This window comes from Camponotus vicinus, unplaced genomic scaffold (genome assembly GCF_025532165.1).
Source record: "Camponotus vicinus isolate PSW18456_S1 unplaced genomic scaffold, iyCamVici1.0 SCAF_1, whole genome shotgun sequence".
Lineage (NCBI taxonomy): Eukaryota > Metazoa > Arthropoda > Insecta > Hymenoptera > Formicidae > Camponotus > Camponotus vicinus.
This window is the reverse complement of record NW_028141945.1, coordinates 10,690,611-10,712,104: the sequence shown is the minus strand read 5'-3', so window position 1 is coordinate 10,712,104 and position 21,494 is coordinate 10,690,611. Positions and strand designations below refer to the sequence as shown.

The 21,494-nt window shown below is 31.2% G+C and overlaps 2 protein-coding genes across 10 annotated transcripts in view; one reads left to right on the top strand and one right to left on the bottom strand.

Moving 5' to 3' along the window:
• LOC145973726 (uncharacterized) overlaps positions 1-15,349 on the bottom strand; it is a 97,835-nt gene extending 82,486 nt beyond the window's left edge. For 3 of the 4 annotated variants that reach the window (XM_083103304.1, XM_083103315.1, XM_083103317.1), the window contains exon 1: positions 14,439-15,349. The gene's annotated coding sequence lies outside the window, so the exon portion shown is untranslated. The remainder of the gene's footprint in view (positions 1-14,438) is intronic. The other variant, XM_083103308.1, reaches the window with a different exon arrangement.
• Positions 1-21,494, top strand: part of Dop1 (dopamine receptor, D1) — a 150,324-nt gene that overhangs the window by 90,427 nt on the left and 38,403 nt on the right. The window lies entirely within an intron of this gene.

The following is a 21,494-nucleotide window of genomic DNA, read 5'->3' as shown; positions in this document are numbered from 1 at the left end:
GATACCATCTTATGGCCCCCTCGAAACCATACAACTTTTGTCTAAAACATTTTTCTCTATCTTGCTTATTTTTCGAGTTATTTGGCTGCCTAAGTTAAAATGGGTCACCCTGTATATAATAATATATTATATTTATTACACGAAAAAAATAAAACTTGTAAAACAATGCCATTTCCTTGGCCATTTCTCTTCTAACACCTTCGTTAAACAAGAATCGAAAAATTAAAAAACGATCTATAGAAAATTTGACACTAGTTAAAATTTTTAATAATAAAGCGATCCATATCACTTACGGAAATATCACTAACGGTTGTATTATTTACTCAAAATCATTTCCGCTGTATCTTATCGCGTACGTTCGACCCTGTCGGGGGGTGAGGCCTAGAATCTTCAACTTTACGGGACGGGAAACGCCCTCGACAAGAAACGGTCCAAAGCCAATTCCGTCCGATTTCATGGCTGTTTCATCACATCCGCTTAGTCTCACCGGAACGATACAAAGTGGTCCTATTTGGCTGAAACATCTTCCTTCCTTTTACCGTGTTTTAAATCGAATTGCAGGAAAATGAGCAGCGTTAGCGAAACTTGCAATTCGGATATTTGCGATTTTTAATCCAATTTATGGCTTATATTTTTTTTAGCCATAAGATTCTGCTTATTCTAATAAACCTTTTCTATTTAAATATCGATTTAATTGTGTTGAAAATTAGCTTGAAATTAAATCTATTTCTATTTTCTAAAGAAAAAATTCTAAAGAAAAAATATAAAAGTAACTTTTTATGCATGTAAGGGAGATATGAAAAGAAAATCCTCTCTAAGCTCTTTAATTAGTTAAAAATTTTATATTCTGTATCTTTTTACTCTGCGTGAAAAAACTAGTGTCTCTATTTTTATTAAAAAAAAATTTTTTAAAGAAAAAAAAGAGAAGGATTCCGGATAATTCATTTAAATCTGCACGTATATGAGAAATTTTCCGATTTTAATACATTTTTGAAAATAAAAAAATGTATGCGTTTTTCTAAGTCCCTATTTTTTTCATTCATATTCATACTAAATATGCTAAAAATTGTAGCGGATCTGAATTTTCACGTGAAAAAAATCACCTATTTATAAAATTATTTATCTTTATAATATGCTACGTTCTTGAAAATAAAAATACGTTATATAACTGCACGCTGACGCAAATATTATTCTGTTATTAATAACGCGACAGGGAGATATTCCGATTTTCGCGAGATAGGGAAAAAAAACAAATAAAAACGTCGAGATATGTACTTCACAATTCGGTCTCGAAATTTTATTTTCGTATCATTGAGGAAACTGAGGCGCGCGCGCAAGCAGCACCGACGTGTAACACGGGCCGACGGATAATTTGAAACCCGATAATCGATGCGCACCTTCCACCAGGAGCCCTGCACACAAGATATCGCCGACACATCCACGCCGAGAAAATATTTATACGGAAGTGAGCGTCTCGAGTGGATGAGGGCGCGCGTTATAATCGCATCGGGTATCGCATTTTCATCTCCGACATTCTGGGATTCGCCGGGATCTCCGGCTTCCACCATCCGACCAATTTGCTTACTGCATTTCGTCCTACCCTTAACCGCGATGACACTTATCCGTCCTCCATTCCTTCGCGTATGGACCTGGTACTTTATTGTTAGCACTTTACCGACATCACGAGCGGAAATGCAATTTCGTGATGCATCTTGCTGGGCCGAATTGCCGTACGTGCTCTCCGTATCGCTTATGGCGACCGAGATTCCTCATCGCGATTACCTATAACGCTTGTTGTCGTCCATCATCACGAAAACACATTTGTACGTTCCAGCAATTATACGCTATGCAGAATTCGTCTCTGCCACGCGTTTTATTTATGTATAATCGGATAAGGGTGGAGGGAATAATGGTTTAGTTAAATTGGATAACTCGTCTTAGTCTTATAGATCATATAATCCAAGGGAGATGATGCCAGTATAAGTTTAGTGAGTTCAGAACTCGATGAAAACAGTTATACGAGAAGGATCCCTATTTAAGATAAATAGAGATCGTATTTTATAGATCGTAACTATATAATGGATGTTTTAAGCTTCTCTTCCGTTTAACGTTGAGAATTAAGCCCTCCGAAATTACTCAACTTTTGATATAACTCGGTAATAATATTGATTCTAAAAGCATTTTCGTTGAGCGCACGCATAAATACACAGCGCGAAATTTTTTTCGTGCAAAATATCATTTATTTTTATCATTTGCGATTATAATCGAGCGTAAGTGTATCTTGCGTCAGACATGCACACAGGAATATTTATAATATAAATTAAATTTTCAAAGTTCTCTCACGCACATCGCTAGTTAAAGAAAAAAGTTAAAATTAACGGCGATCGATAATGAATGTTGATAACGTCGTATGTTTACGATAAATTGGCGTTTGTAATAATTTTTAGCATTATTAAAGTGCGATTCATAATAAAACACCCAATATATAGTAATTATATATCGTGATGTTAAATTTGCAGACAGATTTGACGAACCACGTTTCATTTATTTCGTACTCGATTAGTTAGCCACATCGAATTAAGCTCGTATGAGGGAGTGCAATCTATGATCAAATTGCAAATTTAAAAAATTCCGTTTGACATCGCAGTAAAGTGCATTCGCTCTGACAGAGAATTCTTGAATACTTCCATGTTATCTTAAATTTCAATTTGCTTTTGCACATTCACTTGTTGTTTTATTCAAAAATTCAACTCTCAATCTTGTAACAGTATAATAATCGAAAACTGATATGACCTCATCTTTTTAGAAATATTAGAATGATACTGTATTAATTTTATATGCGATCAAGACGATAAATATAGATGCATTATTAAAAAAAATCGATAAATATTGAATTGTTTGTTACATTGAATCTTCAAACCTTCGTTTTTGTGCGTATAATTTTGCGCTGTGGCTTTTTCATGTTCTACTTTTTCTGAAATGCAGCTGCCCGTATGAATGTTTGATCGGTGCAAATGCGAGAGGTGAACCAGACTTTCGTAGGAAAATATCGAGGATATCACTCTTTTGACAGATATCTAAACTTTATTCGTGGAATTTTATGATTGGGCTGAAACTAAAACGTCAAAGCTAATTGCAATTTATTATCACAAAGAATCGTGCCGTTGCATGTTTTTTAATTTTCGCGAACTTGCTACGTAGTGCTGAAGTCATTATTATTTTATATCGTATATGAGTAGTCACGAAATTGCTTGCCTTTTCGTCGAAATTTTGATGAAATTTTTAGGTGAAAATAGCACTGCGAGTATCAAATGGAAAACATTTATTATGCAATACTAAGAGACACGTAAAGTTTGACGCCGTTTTACCATTATGTGTAGCTATTTTATTTTACTTTTTCTTTGCAACATTTTTACTGAGACGCTGAAGGAAGATCTTCTCCGACCGGAAAACTTTTTGTCGATACAACTTAACTGCCAACCCATTAACGTCTTTATATACTTTTTCCTATTTTTTAACTTTTTATCTCGAACACATTGTTTTATACAACGATATACAGCGAAAATTACTTTTGATTCGAATTATTACATTGTAATCGCTTTAATATTTTTACTACATATGGCATTTTATTGTAGAAAATTCTTTTCAGTTTTATTCAATTATTTTTTTGGGGGAGATTTTTCAGAAAATGCCAAAAACAAGCATAAAATTTAATTTCTCTTTGATAATGCTTGGTGACAATCAATTTTTGTTATATTATTTATATTCGTTATATTTTTTACTTTTATAATATAACGAAAATAATATTGCGAAAAAAATGACTAAAGGATAAAAGATTAATAATTATTAAAGGGACATTTTTATTTATAAAATACTAGGATCAACAAAAAAGTTAATATTTTATATATATTTAAACATTCTGGGCGTATAAATTGAAAAATTTGTCTAATGCAAATATGAAATTTTATTTCAAATGATTTATCTCTTGCTATTAACATTTAATTATTCGTTTGTGTTTGATAAATATTCAGGAAAGATTATATAAATTGTAAAGAATCTTTTGTAGTGCAAAAGTAAATTTACATTTAAATTCAACTAGAGGAGAAACCGATAGATTCAACGGCGAAACAATTCATTATCCTTGTGGCGAGACTTCGCGCCCCATTTTACCGCATGTATTACGAAGATTCGTCACTTTCCGCGATGGTGATGAAAAGTTTCGCGCCAAGTGAAGGAGAAAAGCGAACGATAATCTTGTGAAGCGACGGGCTTCTCTACGTCACGTCGCTTTCTTGCAGCACTCGTCTTACAATTTCGTTGGAAAGACCATTGTCGAAAAATGTACATTTCTATTGAAACTAAGAAATACCTCCAAGAAACCTCCGCATCTTACTTACTGCGTATTCACCTTTTATAATCAAAGCAAACGTGTATCTTTCTTGCATAATCACACATTTCTGCAAGATTATTATCAAATTATAAAAGTAAAAGAAAGTAAAAATTGGTTTTTTTAATGATTATTTTCATGGTTATTTTTAATGATTATTTTCAACAATGAGACAAAATTGTGAAGAAATGTAATAAACGTAAAATGTAATAAAATGTGATAAACACTATCAATTGCAAAGAATTTATAAAATTTTATTATTGTTTATTATTTTTTTTCAATATATGATAATAGTATGTGAATATAAGTTCTTTATTTAATGATAAATAAATTTATTTAATGATAAATTTAATGATAAATATACCCGCATTATTTATTTAAAATATAATAAGTTTTAAACTATTACAGAACATTTTGTGTGTGTGTGTGCAATCAAGCTTACTGAACATTTATATATGAAAAGAAAAATTTAAGTACTCATGTTCCCGCAATTGCTTGAAACTGTGGAAATCTCGCTCCAAGTCTCACAATTTGTCGTAACTTTGTATTTCTTTGACAACGCGAAATTTCACGCTCAGAGGGTATCGCAAGACACGCAAAACAACATTTGAATTTCATGAATTTGTGGCAAAAGTTTTCTAATTTCTACTTCGTCGTCGTCTGCAAGAACTCGTCATGTGTCTGGGAATCGCGATATTCTCTCTTAGGTATTATCCACCTATACGATGCAGATGTGCCGTGGCAATAATTGGATTACGTGAGATTATTGCGTATTATTTACACGTGGCGAATTCTCGGACTCGACAAATTGCTCTGCAAGATTTGTTCTCGCTCGCGAAAACGCAGGAATTACAACGCGTTTTGGCGCGGAATTCGCGCTGTCGAATCGCATGCAATTTTCACGAGTCGCGCGATATGATAAATTTCCACTTTTCTGTTCCGGATATATCTATATATGTATGTGTGCATGTGTACGTATAACGGAAAAACGACGACTATATGCGTTTTACGTGACTTAGAACTTTGCGTTCGTAAAAGAAGAATTATTGCACGTATAAATGGCGACCGCGTGACGCTAATGGCGAGCGATTGAAACCTCCGTGAAAATTGCACGCTTCACGGATGTTATTTGCGAGAAAGGAGAGTGACGACGCAATAGTGGAGTTTAATTAAAAAAAAGTCGAAAAAAGCTCCATCGCGGTCGCGTGGTACTTACGGCATCGGTGTTTCATCAGTTTGAGAAAAAAGTAAGTGGAAAGGAAGTGAAAAGAGTGTTATTAATATTTAGAATACAATAGATACAATTATTAGTAAATTTGTCCTTGTGTTTATTATATATAAAATATAATGTATAAATAAAAAATAATAAATTTTTTATAAAAATTTGTTCATTATGGATCTTGACTTGAAACAATTAAATAATCTAAAAAAAATAATCTACATTATATATATATGAACAATCTAAAAAGGGACTAAAAATAAATTTTTAGCTGGTTTTTTGGATAGTTTTATGACAAATCCAAATGTAAAAATATTAAGGGAAAAGAAAACAATACAATCAATCACTTTCTGATGCATTACATCGATAAACCATTCAAAATTGTCACTTTCTGTCAATTCAAAAACCCGCATATTTTCGGTCGAATATACCTTGGTTTACTCGATTTCCGCCCTTTTTTCATCCATTTCGTATCGACGTTTTTTAGCCTCTCGTTAGTGTCTGTTAGTGTACCATTTTACGCATCCATTGTGTTTATCAGAAAGATACTCTAGTCAGGAGCCAACCAGCGTGATGTTTGATTGGCTTTACTGTCTATTCTAAATTCACAAGAGCAAATTTAAAACGCACAAGTTATAACTCAATAAATCAATGAAAGCAACCATAGTACTGGCATATTAATTTAGAAGCCAAATTCTCGATAAGAATTATTTTTACAATAAAAAATTTTTTTATATGAACTTTTCTGAACAAAAGAAATAAGAAACCGAGGAATTGTTCAGACCTTTACTTGACAGTCTCGCGGTGCGATTTGTACGCGCGAAAACAGACGCCAAGATCTCTCTCGAGCGAATTCGATAAAGAACACTATCCGCCACGAACGTTTTATTGACATTTGAAATTCCATTATTAGGGAAGCAAACCTCTCATCCATCCTTGATTCGAAATAGAACTGGGATCGCGAGAATTCTCGAAGCGACTTCACGCGCGGAAACTACCACCATTATATCAACAGCCCCGTCGATGCGATGAGGGCCAAAGCAAACATGAATAAAGATAAGTGTCGATGATTGGCTAACTATGAAGCGCGCTTATAATACTAGACGATATTGGCATAATCTGTGATAACCGGCTTTGTCTTGCGATAGGATTAGCATATTCGATTCACGAGGTATCTAGACAAATATTCGAAAAAAATGAAAATAATTAGATATAAACCAATAGAGCAATTTTTTTTAAAGATCGATATAATTTGATGAGAAAAATGATAAATTTAGCAATCAAAACAAATAATAAACGCGTATAAATTTATCGTGTTACAAAGTAAGTAGCAACTCTATTCTTCACTCTTATCACCGACATGATGTATGATACAGATATAAAATTATAATATTGCGCGAGTTCAAAAGATGTCTTTCTTTTACCGCCCTCACGAGCAGAAAAAAGGGCCGTGTAAGAGTTAGAAGAATAGGTAGATCTTCCATTCGGGGAGCGCTACTAGCGTCTTTTTAATTTAACTTTCCATTATCCGCTGCGAAGAACACCTGGCATTGTTCGCGTTCTTTTTTTATCGCTTGCGGCAAGCTCGTGGAAAGTTGACGAGACGGGGAATACGATTATTTAACCAGCATCTCCAGGCCGCGTACGGGACACCGGTCCTGATGAAGGACTTGGTCGGTGTGTGCGCGCGTGCGAAAAATTAATTCGAGTAACGAAGAAAAAGAATAATTGCACCGCCGCGGGGGGAAAAACTTGTCCGGAAGCCGAAGTAGCTAAGGCAGAGGCGAGTTAATTTAGATTACATGTCCGGGATTTAATTATGATGCGTTGCAGCTTAGTTAGATGTTACACATCCAATTTTCTCCTCTCGCATATATATTCTGTGTGCGCGCCGTATTATTTATTTAAAGTTAAATGAAGTTAAACTCTGAGATAAAGTAAAAGAAAACAAATAATCCATTAGAATTATATTTTTCCAATTTTTCTAATTTTATGTGAATATAGATTTTGTGAATTTTTGTCTGATTTTAGTGCTTTTTAAGTGCAAACTTAAGTAAGCGAATAGCAGAAAAGAACTTTAACCTTCTGCAAATTTTGCTTTTGTTTTTCAATACATGAGAATAATTAACACACAAAAGCGATTATTTTTCTCTTATAAATCTCCACTGAATAAACGGGATTGAAACAGTAAAGAGCTAAAAGCGTAAAAAGCTTATTTACTTAGCATTATCACGATGGCACTTTATATTCCTGAAATCATACGTTAATAGATTCAATAGCGATTTATATAGCGAAGTGCTAGAGTGGTTCCGTTTTTTTATCTGTAATATATTTTTAAATATTGGATTATACATTGTGCTTGCATATTGAAGAGCTCAAGAGAGATCTTCTTTTAATTATTTAATTTATTGTTCCTAATTAAGAGCAAGCGTCCTTTTTAATGAAGCCTCTCTTAGCGGGTCCGCGCAATTGAACTTAGAGTAAAATTACATTTTAAACGTCAAAAAGAGTGCGGGTGGCACCCTTTCCTACATCTCTCCAGTCGAGAACCCCTCTGTATTGGCGGCTAATGCCAATCGCAATTTCACGACGTCGTGCGCGCGGATACGCGATCCTACGACGGGAAATCTCGTCGGATTTTCCCAGAGTGACAATGCCAACGCATTAAATTGTCCCGGGGATTTTCGGATTTATACGCGCGTGACTGTTATCGCGACGTTATTCGCGACAGCGCTCGGGTAACGGGCGATTAATCGCGTCCGTGACAGTTTATGCAAATTCATCGCGACGCCCGTTTTCTCGCGCCTGATTTTGTAGAGAGAGATCTCGACAATGTCGCGCAAGAACGAGTCGTAACGACTCGCGACAATGTCGAGAACCTGCTCTGCAACTTAACGAAAACGAGCTCCGATATTTAGAAGCGTACTCGATCATTATTTTACGAATAATCGCTGCCTCATCAATCATTTATGAGTGTGTATTTCTAAAAATAAAATATAAATTCCTCTTTTTATTTCTATTTCTATATTTAAAAATTGTTGCAGAGAGAAAGAGAGAGACAGTATTTTTATATGATACTTTATTTAGAAAAAATGCTGATATAATATTGCTTATTTGATAAAATTTATTTAATAGATGATTTGTGTGAATGATGGATTACGTTATGATGTAATATATTTAATATATTTTCTCCCATTTTATATTTTGTCAATTATTCAAATTTATAACGTTAACGTCAATTTGAATGTAATTGATTTTCTAATTTTTTTATCGCTTAAATTACTGTCATCTTTGTTTTGTAATAAAAGATTTAAGAAAGTCTCCTTATATTTCCTTAATTAATTTAATTAAGAGGAATATTTAGCATAAAACTATGAATTTTTCCATTTTTAAGTAAGTCGAGAGAGAAAGATTTCACTTAAAATAAAAATAAATGTATTTGCAACCATGGAGAGAGAGATTTTACTTTATTAGGGAAATGATCGATGAGAACTCTCGGTGTCTTAAATTAAATTGCACTTACTATGCTCTTCGTACATATTTTGATGCACCTCCAATATGATCGAACAAATTCTTCTTCGTGATTTTCTGGTAAATATTAATATAACATTTTGCATCTTATAATTTTGTACTTTACAGAGCAAATAGTTGAGATAATATTGTACTAATAAAAAAGTAATTTTTTTCATCAAGGAAAAATTAGAATGCATTTCATGCATTAATAAGATGCATCATGTTTCATTTCTACTGACATACTTTTAAATTTCATGTGTGTCAGTTTGCATTTTGAAATTACTTTATCATAACAGGACAAGCGTCGTTTTATTGGCCGATATTAATGTTTCCATCGTATGACCCTGATGTTAATGGGGACTTTAATGTGAAATTTACATTATATATCAATATATGTTTACATTACGTTATCGAAAATTTTGTAGCCTCAAAATCTACTTTTATTACTTCGTTTTATTACTTGCGTTTCAAATTTGCACGAGTGTGCACCATTAATTTGCAATCTCAAATATTTCCATAAACGGATTTCTAACTAAAGAGGAAGTCATTCGTGGAAATTTATTATTAAATAGTTCTCTCATCTTTATCCTTGCAAATATGCTGCTTTCGGAGATGTTAATCCATTATATTTCCACACAATTTCTCTCTCTCTTTCTCTCTCCCTCTTTCTCTTTGTCTGTTTTTATTTATAAATATAAATAATAGCGTGTTAGAAATTAATGGAAAATGTATCTTTGAGCGATTTATATCCGCAAATGTAATTGTTTTCCACCCTTTCGGCAATTTACGGAAGATATATATATATATCGCTCACGATTCATATCGTTTTATTGCGTCATCGCTTGCGCGTGATACGCTTGTTTTACATCATTTACATCACCGACGCACACAATATTTCTGCAAATTCGCCGGATGCGCCGTAAATTTCCGGTAATCACGATGAATTCGCGCGCGCGTCGTTGCACCGAAAATATCCCGCGGATTTTCGATCCTCCACGTTGTAATCGTAACACAAGGGAAAATTTCAGCTAACTGATAAAGCACATTGGTATTGCTCATGATAATATTAGATTGTTGTATATAAAACGGCAGTTTACGAAAGCTTCAATTCTGCAGAGTGGCTTTATAAAGTCTATTATAATCGATTATTACGTATTAAAGTGACATGGTTTTTTTTGGAAAATTTTTCGACATCTGCAAAATCTTGCAAATTTTCAAATAAATAGCACCATTTTTTAAAAAGTTTTTATTCTTTTATTTAGTAAAATGATATGTGAAGACACGTTTAAAATCATCGTCGTAAATTTCTTTGATCTATTTCACTTGCAGCTTTTAACTTTGACACGTGCGCATATTTTTGACATTTTAATTAATTACTTCGCCACAATCGAATGAATCATATTTTATAAGTTGCAATAATTTGTAATTAAATTTTAATTATTATTTAATCACGCGATAATATGTATTCCAAAAGACTAATTATTCATCTCGTTATGTTCCATGAGCGACTTAATAGCTTGTACTGATTATTACAAATATTGAATATTATAAATTTGATTGACGATTATTGTATGTTGTTAATTATTGTTGTTAGTATTAAAGTATTAAAGTATTTGCCACTTATTAAAGTTTGTTATAATAATAATATTATTACATATAAATTATACATTTCTCTCTGATTCGCCCGAGTAATCGGAGAGACAATATTTTTATCAAAATATGAAAATATAAAGTGTGTCTGCCTTTTTTTATAATGAAAAATGCATTATTAAAATGCATTATTTGTAATGAAAAAATGCATTATATACATTAATTAAGTTATGTAAAATTGAGAAACAAAATTAAATAATAAAATATTTTGGAATATCTTACTGTGATTTTTTTCTATAAAAATCTCGGAGAGAAATGATTAATGCACGAATATATTTTAACGAACACACACAATGATTTATCAGTTTATAAGTGATCAGTATCTATTTTATTCAATTTAGATCAAAGATTGTAAAAGTCGTCTTACGTATTTCATGCATGCTACCATTTTTTTTACGAGCAATGACCGTATGTGACTTTCCACCTCGCGAAAGAAATCGTATTTATATGCTAGCCACGCAACTCCCAAAGGAACATCAGCAATAAATAGTCCCGTTGTAGCAGCGATAGCCTGCAATAAACTAAACTACTACGGAAAATGCAATACATATTTTCGCACGATGCGTTCCTAAAACGATTTAAAAACGCATTTTCAAATGAATCAACGTAATTAATTATGCAATGCTTCGTTTAGCTTTATCTAGCATAAATAAAACGCATGTAAGATATAACACAACGAGGTATTGACGGGAGATAATTTAATAATAGCATTTATAGTTTTTTTTATTTTTACGCGATTAATTGGCAAAGAATATTTGCATAATAATTATTATGTGTGTGTCATCTATTACACTTGCTCAGATATCGCAGATAAACTCATCTTTCTCGTGGGCGTGTTTTAATATAATATATTTATCCTTCATTTTAAAGATATATATTTTTCAATCGTTTTATCAAATATTTGTTATCCATTGTTTGAGATATCTGCTTTACTCAATCTTTTACGAGAAACTGGATCGTTTGGTACAAGTCGCGGAAATTGGAGAATTTTAATTAATAATTTATAACAAATATTTGAATAAGAGTCGCTGCGTTCCATATTTCTGAAAATTATGAGATCAATAATTTTTATTATCGAAAATATATATTCTTATCTGCGGAAATAACACATGCGTTAAATTTTATAGCCGTAATTTTAGCAAATGCATGTAGTTTGAAATGCACTGAAGAAGAAACTGCACGGAGAGAGAGAGAGAGAGAGAGAGAGAGGGAGAGAGAGAGAGAGAGAGAGAGAGAGAGAGAGAGAGAGAGAGAGAGAGAGAGAGAGAGAGAGAGAGAGAGAGAGAGAGAGAGAGAGAGAGATTAACGTCAAAAGTTAATAAATACATTTCGAGATTCATGAATTTTTTATTTCAAGCATGATTTTAAAATATAAAATTAATTTGTGCGTCAGTTAAAGATTTGCCCTGTAAAGTTAGAATTTTTATTTTCATAAATTTTTGTATACAATATGAAATTTTTATGATGCAATCATGATAATAAAGCTAGTTCGATATAAGATAATATTTATTTAATATTATTTTAGTTATTATTTTAATTACGCTAGATTTATTATTTCAATTATATTAGACTTTAATTATGTTAGATTTCTTCTAACTTTGATCCAGTTCCTCCTTAAAAGTTGCCATCCAATAAATTGATTAATATATTTTAGCTTTTGAAGGGGTTACGTTTTAATTAAGAGATTAAGCATGATTTATTAACACGAGTCTTTTTTTAAATACACAACTTTGTTCGTTCAAATGTATACTTTTATAGTACAAGATTTCAGTGGAAAATCAAGGAAGAATGCTTTTTCTTAAGCATGAGAATGTGCAGAATTTTCTCAAATATGCAAAGACCGCTTGCTCATAAAATATGTGTTATTAAAAAATGATCTATCAAGAATTTTAGGCTCGATTATACACGATCGAACAATCAGTCTTTGAATAATTGACACGTTCATCATATAGATGTCCAATTACAGTAAAGTGTAATTGATGCTGCTGTGACGAAAGAGATTTAACGCAATCGAGCATGCTGTTAAATCTGTAGAGCTTCCTACACCACAAATTAGCTTAACGCGCCGTGACGTAATATATTATATCGGTACACACTTATCATGCAAGGGATCGTAAAGGGCACTTTGCTCCCCTTTGACACTGCGTCGCCAGCAAACTATATCAATTATTACTACACCGATAATTATCCTACATAGAGTTTCTTGCTTGCAATATAATTACCTGCATTTAAAGAAGCGGCAGTACTATTGACGAATTATGTAACAATATAATTCTCACTATGTAAATAACAACATAATCTGCAGATTATTCAATTTCTTACAACATTTTCCGCGACAAGGAATTAATATTATTCTTTTGTAGCTATATTAGTTGATAATAACATAATTAGATTATTAGTTTTTATTAAGAGGATAAACTATTTTTACTTATCAATCCATTTAGCAAATAAAGATTAGTCAGATTATTACATTAATGTATTGGATAATGTATTATATCGAATAATAATTATTATATATAATATTTATTATTATATAATATTTATTATTATATAATATTTTATTAAATATAATATTTATATAATATTATATAATATTTATATATTATTTTTAATCTTATTTAATATTTTTATATTATTTAATAATGTGTAATTATTAATGTAATTTAAATTAAAAATTTATCTCAAAATACATTCAAGAATTCTCATTCAATGAGCTTTGCCCTTCGAATTAATCCACAGTTGTGATAAATAGTTAAACGTTAAGAAAGTTATTTCGCACTCCAAATATCTTTCGAAAGATCGGCTAAACTTGACAAAAGATATTGAAAGCATCGTTGAACTTTATAAATGGAATTCATAGTCGTACACAATCGACGTAATAATTCTTTGAGCGTCAACATCCGAATCGTCGAGATTAAAAGACGACTTTTCCACCATTTACAGAATATCTACTCTCCGTTCACTTCAATTTCCAACGAAAGAAATTCGCGAAAAATCCTTTCGAACATCTGCCATCGTGGACTATATGTCCCTTCTCTCGCACTTTTCTTTTCTCCGTTTCCTATCAGGTCACTGCCGAATCGTATTTCTATTTTCGCATCTTTTTCTCCTTTCTTTCATTCTGATTTTTTATCAAGAAACATACCGTTATCGATTCTTTTCTTTTTTTTTTCGACATGGTTGATTTAGTCGAAAACAAGTCCTTGACTAAAATACAAGTTAAAATTGATATTGCTAATCGTCACGATTTCTTCATCACTTTCAATATTTGACAGCTATCGATCCCACTAAGGTATCAGCTGTGTTGAACGTTACTCAACACTATACATTCTTATGGTTAAATATTCAATGAAAATGTGTAAAGCACGCAAATAAGATTACAAATAATAATAATGAAAAAAATTGAACCTCATTTGCAGCGTTTTTGGAAAAAAATTTAAAATGTTTCAACACTGAAAATAGCTTACACATAAATGGCTGTATAATAAAATATTTATATATAATAAAATATTTCTAAAATTTCTAATATCAATTCGAATATTCAATCTAAAAAAAATATTTTATATATTACACGTAATTACACAATGATATATAACAAAAATATCTCACACAAAAATTATTGCGGGAATAAACGGTTATAAATTTGCAAATAAATAATAATTTACTCACCTCACGGTTGCGCTGCCGTCCGATACCTTCCTGGCTGTCTTCCCCTTTTTATTCATCCTTTGCTGCTTCTTTAAAGCACTCACTCGCGAAAACGCAGTTAATTATGATCGCACTTTGAACTCGGCACTCCCGATCGCGCCGCAGATTTTATTACATTGTAACAGGAATAATATACGTTAATACATCTAAAGTTATGATCCGCTTAACATTTGAAAATCTTATGGCCAAAATCATGCATTATTTTTCGCGATAATACTATCATCTTGTTGCTAACAAATATTATACTATCTTATTATACTATCATATTATACTATCTTATTATTAGACTAATTTATTTTGCATAATAACGTAAGTGAATAAATCTACAAATTAAAATTAAAAATAATTATTTACGAATTGTAATGTTTGAAAACATACTTAGGTTCATGTTAATCGACAATTACAACTGAATAAATTTCGCGAAATACGTATTTCGACAAATTATAACAATGTACAAATATTGAATTTTATTTATTATGTGCGATTGATAAACATTAAAAAATCAATAACAATTGCATTTACTAATTAACTCACTGATATTTCTCTATTGATATTTCTACCAGAATTAACTCGTTAACATATTCACGACATTTCATCAATAATTAAAATTTGAAAATAATATTAACGTTTAAGTATTATTAAAAAGGATTATCGCAAAGATTATAATAAAATGATAATTTATAATTTATGTTTCCTAACATTTCGTGCTTGAAATATGTATGTAAATCGAGCAAATTTGCTTGATAAATACCCATCGTTGTGATACGAGTCAGCAATTAATTAAACATGCGAGTTGGTAATAGCTAATTGTAATGATAATCCTAATTGTAATAATCTATCACTTTTAGCGTTTTCTGCGACTTGTCGCGACGGCGTTTCGACTGATAATACGACGACATACAAAACACCTGAGTCTTAGGAATGACAAGGCCACCGCACAAAAACAATAACGGCAAGGTCACCACGCTTCGTAGTGTTATCGAAATGCGACAAATCATAACAAATATCGAGAGATGGCAAAATTAACAGCGAAATTATTTTACGATTAGCTTTAATTAAATAATCAATTACGATTAGCTTTAATTAAATAATCAATTAATTGTTTAATTAACGCATATTATAAAAATCGCTGTTTATACGTCATTGTAATTTATCAAAGTACAGTGACTCGTATTAATATTCGGACACTATGATGTACGAGATATTATTGCTGTTATATTTGCTTACAATAATGTTAACGAGGTAATTGTGGTATCATGTATTAAAGTGAACATCGTAGTTGGAAAAAACATAAATTTTATTTATTTAATATACATATGTTTATAAATAACAAAGTATAAGTGAAACAATATACAAATTTCATGTCGCAAAAATATTCGGACACTAAACAAATTACATTAATTTCGTATGAAATATGCTTACTTAAAAAATATTATAGTGAATATTAATACTTTGTTGGAAAACTATTTTGTTTATATAACTTCGTGTAATCGCTTTGGCATATTAGAAATAATTTTTTCTAAATATCCCTGCGTAATACAGTTCCACTCTTCTATTAAATATTGTTTTAATTCTGGTATTGTTCTTATGGGCATTTTTCGAATATTATGATCTAATTGATCCCATAAATTTTCAATGGGATTTAAATCCGGCGATTGAGGTAGTGGGTGCAACACTTTAGGACAATTATATATAGTAAATACTCTTGTACTATTCTTCATTTATGTTTCGGGTCATTGTTTTGATAATATTATATATAAAAACCATGGATACAATGGCAGAATAGCTCGAAAAAAACTTTTGCTTAAATTCTGTTTCGAAATATTTAGATATTTGCATTTGTTTAAAATGCTATCGATGAAAACTAATTCACCTACGCCTGCCATCGAAATACAATCTTATATCATTACACTTCCACATCCATGTTTCACTGTCGGTTTCAAATTTTTGATTTGGAATTCCTCATTTCGTTTACGCCAAACCATTTTACGTCTGATCCGAAAAGATTAAATTTGCTTTCACCAGCAAATATTACATTATTCCACCACGTTTGATCTTTCAAAATAAATTCTTTAACGGAAGTCAATCTTCTTTCTATTCTTCTCGTTTATATACGGTTTTTTTCGAGCTATTCTGCCATTGTATCCACGGTTTTTATATATAATATTATCAAGACAATGACCCGAAACATAAATCAAGAATAGTACAAAAATATTTACTATATATAATTGTCCTAAAGTGCTGCACCCACCACCTCAATCGCCGGATTTAAATCCCATTGAAAATTTATGGGATCAATTAGATCCTAATATTCGAAAAATACCCATAAGAACAGTACCAGAATTAAAACGTTTAATAGAAGAGTGGAACTATATTACGCAGAAATATTTAAAAAAAATTATTTTTAATATGCCAAAGCGATTACACGAAGTTATTAAACAAAATAGTTTTCCAACAAAGTATTAATATTCACTATAATATTTTTTAAATAAGCATATTTCATACGAAATTAATGTAATTTGTTTAGTGTCCGAATATTTTTGCGACATGAAATTTGTATATTATTTCACTTATACTTTGTTATTTACAAACATATGTATATTAAATAAATAAAATTTATGTTTTTTCCAACTACGATGTTCACTTTAATACATGATACCACAATTACTTCGTTAACATTATTGTAAGCAAATATAACAGCAATAATATCTCGCACATCATAGTGTCCGAATATTAATGCGAGTTATTGTACGTATTTTATGAGATTTATGTGTAATCGTCGAATAGTCTACAGAATCTATGAATATTGCAATGAATATTAATTATCTTTAATTTTAATTTGTAGATATATATTCATACTTAAATAAACTTATTCGTATTTAATCGAAAAACTGTTGTGCTACAAATAAATTAAAAGAAAAAATAATAATAATAATATTATATTAGTAATTTTTATTATATTTATTTTAATTCAACGCGTGCAACTAGCGTGAAATCAAAACATCAAAAGTAAAAAAGTTCATCTTTCTTTTTTAATTTTTTAATATACAGTACAACAATTGATGAGTTGCGTTATTATTTTCAGAGATTCGAGAACCTAAAATAAAAGTAATTTTTTATGTCACAATTATTATAGAGTCAGATTGCTGCAATTTGCAAGACTATGAAACATTATACATGATACATATTAATTATACACGAGTAATGTGATGTTTCGTCCGCGCACAAAATTTCCTCAAAATGCCGCTAAATCATGTTCTATTTCGCATAATAACGTAAACTGAAATGGGATCATTATAATCCGAAAACAAATGGCAGCGTGATGATTTCGCCAATACCACCACATCGACTATATTGTTCTATTTTATCAGCTATATTAGCTCGTTTTCACACACTTGTATTCGGATAATATTGGAAATTTTCCTGATAAATAAAATATGTAAAGTTATTAAATTGCATATTAAATATTAAAAAAATATACATTGTATCTTTCCCTCTTTAATTGCTATTAAACCAAAATAAATTATGTAAGATTATTATCATTAATATCCATGTGGATTTTTTAAATAAATTAAAAGTTACTTTTATATATTTTTATGCTATCATACAAATCTTTAAGTTCTTTGTTCCGATCATTTACTGAACAATTGAAGCTAAGAAAACGATTCATATTTTATTGAAGAAAAGCGTGTGTGACATTCAGAGATTATTCAGCCGATGTGCAAAGCTCTTAACTAAATTTACTTAGAATACTCTCCGAAACCTCTTGAATTTTGTACATAAAGGAGAGGACGGTAAGACGCATATTTCATTCCACGTCGCTTTCCACAAGAGAGGATAAGTGTTAAGCCAGGGCTTCTAAGGAAGCTGAGAGAGAGAGATCTTTTTTTTTGTACGTAAATTGATCTCAAGATGATACCTTGGCGTAGACAGAGTCACGTTACACAGTATAACTTTCTCATCCTATCCATCTTTAATTAAAATGTGCATCTAGAATCAATCTTAACATCACGTTTGTTGAATTCTCGATTTTCATTCACTAATACCTCGCATCAAATCGGTATTTAAATATTTCGAAATTGATATAATTCATATATACAAGTATGAAAGAAATATATATATCTTTCTCTTTGCTAATAAATAATGAACTTTTAATCTAAAGCAAATTATATAAAGAATAATAAAAATTATAAAGTTAGAAACAATAGAGGCACACAAATTATATAGATTATTACTTATCTACTCTTGCAAAATATTGTGAAAATACGCATTTTTATTTTCCTTCTTAAAATTTAAATTTATTTACATGTTAAATATAGAGGAAAAAGAGAAACGCTTTAGCTGTTTGTTCGCGAGACAAAGAGAATGCGTTCTTTTTTGTTACATGCAAGAATAATTCCAAATGGTCATCTTGGTCATCTTTGTGTAAAAGCAGCGCAATTACGCACAGTATAATATGACGTTGCGAGCATGTTTAACGCAAAATGCGGAGTGCCGCAGAACTTTGAAAGCAGCCTGACGCGCATAGAGAATCGACGTAATTACGGCACAATAGATGCCGTATAATAAAGCGCGCAAGAACATTACGTCGCTTCATTGTCATGATAACGCAGAAGTAGCTTCATAAATTCAAGCTGCGGACGCTCGATATTGCCCTCGACGCGACGCTCGTAAAAAGCAAGAGGCGCCACTCGAGAAAAAAATTTGCGACGTAACTCGCTATTATATAATGACATTTAACGCATCTTTCTTTCATGTAAAATGTCGACCGATTTTATACGCGTTAACTGACGACGAGAGAAGAGATTTTATTATGCTTGGTGAGAGATTGATGTTCAATGACTATGATTATTTGTAGAGAGACACGAGTGAATTTTACGCGTAATGAATGTACAAAACGGAGCGCGAGTTAATACACCGAATTGCAATTTCCATTCGCGGCACGGTTACGATTAATAATTAATGAATGCGATACAATTGTACTATTGTTTAGATCTCGTGATAATAATGCTAAATAGATTTAGAATTTAATTTAAGTGTCTCCTCCCTCTATTTCTCTCGCGCATTTTAATCAATGTTTACTGCACAAGGGTTTGAGGCTTTTCGATATAATCAGTTTGAATATTGAGAATAAAATAGCGACTATAAAGATTAATTGAACTTTATTGCATGTTATAAAAATCAATTTATTGGCAGAGAATTTCAGAATTTTTTTTACTGAAATGTAATATTTGGAATAAATATACCTAACATATCGCGCAAATTGAATTATAAATCGGAACGATGAAGCACCTCGCTACGCTGACGTATGAAATTGTTGTTAAACCTAACAGTGGCATATTCAAGGTGCGTGATGTGGAAACATGAACTACATTTACCTGCCACAGAAATTAACATTGCTATGATGAATCGCTAACGCGTATTAATCACGCGTCCGGCTAGCGTAGTCAGTGATCTACGTTTGTAGAGAAATCTATGCATATCTTCGCGTATAACCAATTGCTCGTTATTCTAGATTGCGATTCACGCGAATAGAACATGGCAACGTACACGTTAAAAATCGGACAGGCAACGCATCGTGTTCGCGATAGTTGGTAAACGGTTAACGAACACGATTATTGCACGAGAAACACGAAATATATAAATGCTCCGATAATTTATAAGCAAGATGGCGAGTGTTTACGCCATCCTTTTTATAAAAATTATTATATCACAATAATTATGGCGAAATTAACTCATTACAAAATAGTCCACGTACAATAGCACAATTAAATAAATGAAAGTACGTATGTGCATTATGTAATCATTCTATCATTACAGAAGAAATCACACTTTTAAAATAAGAGTATTATAGCATCTATAATTTTTTATTTTTCTATTCTCTATATTATCTTCAAGAGAGATGTATATTTTTGTATATTTTTGTTATAATAGAAACATGAGATATTGTTGTACATAAATGTTCTCTCACTGTAAATTTAAAGTATATATTTTTACTTTACTCGTCTTTTTTTATCTTTGGTACATTTTCTGTTCTTTCTCACTACAAAAGTAGTCGGCCACAATTTCATATTTCTTTATGAGTATGAAAATGAAGATGAAAATACGCTCCAGATCCTTCCGTATTATTTTAACCGAGATTTCTATCAATCATATCTATCTATGCGGAATTAGAAAAAAATATTTTTCTGCTTGCAACGCTCGTACACAAAATTCTGCAGTGCGATCTTTACGTAAAAATTTCTTTCATGGAATATATCATGTTTAAAAAAACAAATTATAAAAATAAAAAAATAGAAATGGGATAAAATATAAACAATTGCGTTTTGTATTTTTTATCAAATTATACAGATGGAATGAATATTATATTAAAATCTCAGATTACTAGTAATACTATTAATACTATTACAAGCAGATTACTATTGATACTATCCTATTCTAATTTTTTATTGTAATAATTTAACAAAGAAATATCAAGTTATACAATATATGTATGATGCATATTTTTAAAAGTGTTTTTTTTATTTTAGATTTATGCGTAAATAAAATCTTTATAAAAAATAATTTCTCCTAAATTTTGTGATAATAATTCTTTTTATAATCTAGGACAAAAATACATGACACTGAAATTGTAAAAATATGATATTGAAATATTTTTTCCAACTCGATAAGAACATGATCTTTGTTAATCTTGTTTTAATTTTCTCGATAGCTAATAATTAGATCTTTCAATAATCGCACGAGTAACTAGGTACTTAAGTACTCACAATTGGTGCTTTGCAGATCGATCGAATGAGCCAGACATTATCGTATCGATATGCATCGCCATATCATATTGCTATCGACGATACCCTTGGTCCATCGTACGCATTGTTTGTCGAACAAACAAGTACTAATCACGGGATTGCCTCACGTCCTTGGCATTCAAACATCCCGGTTTTCGGCATCGAAATTTCGTACTCGGCTATCAATAAAATCGGTTTGACTGCAACCTGAGTGCAATCGGTTAGATCATTT